A 442-nucleotide genomic window follows, 5' to 3' on the forward strand; every position below is an offset into this window, starting at 1 on the left:
GCCGGCGCGCTCCCCTCTCCACTCTTCTGATTGGCTTCAAGCCGCCTCGCGGCCTCCCTCGCCATTGGCCCAGGTGGCTTCCTAGCCTCCGACCCGCTCTCGCGAGCTCCTTAGGACTCCTGTTCCCTTTACCCCCTCCTAACTCGTCCGCGCTCGGCTTCTCCTGATTGGCTAGCTCCTTGCGTGGCGGAAGAGCGAATTCCCCCTCCCCCTCCTCTAGGAAGATGTCAAGGCCGAACTTCCGGCTAAAAATAATCCTGCCGCTCTGGACCTCTCTCTATGGAAAATCAGTTCTTAGACCGGAAGTGCCGCTGCCCAGGGGTTTTTGCCTGGGGCAGTTGCACGCTTACCTAGGAGCAAACCTCATTAAAGATTTGTGTAATTCTCTATCCCTGTTATTGGCCCTCCAGATTACTGGGTCGTAGTCGTAGCTTGGCTATGT

The sequence above is a fragment of the Zootoca vivipara genome, chromosome 13 (genome assembly GCF_965207765.1).
Source record: "Zootoca vivipara chromosome 13, rZooViv2.hap1.1, whole genome shotgun sequence".
NCBI lineage: Eukaryota > Metazoa > Chordata > Lepidosauria > Squamata > Lacertidae > Zootoca > Zootoca vivipara.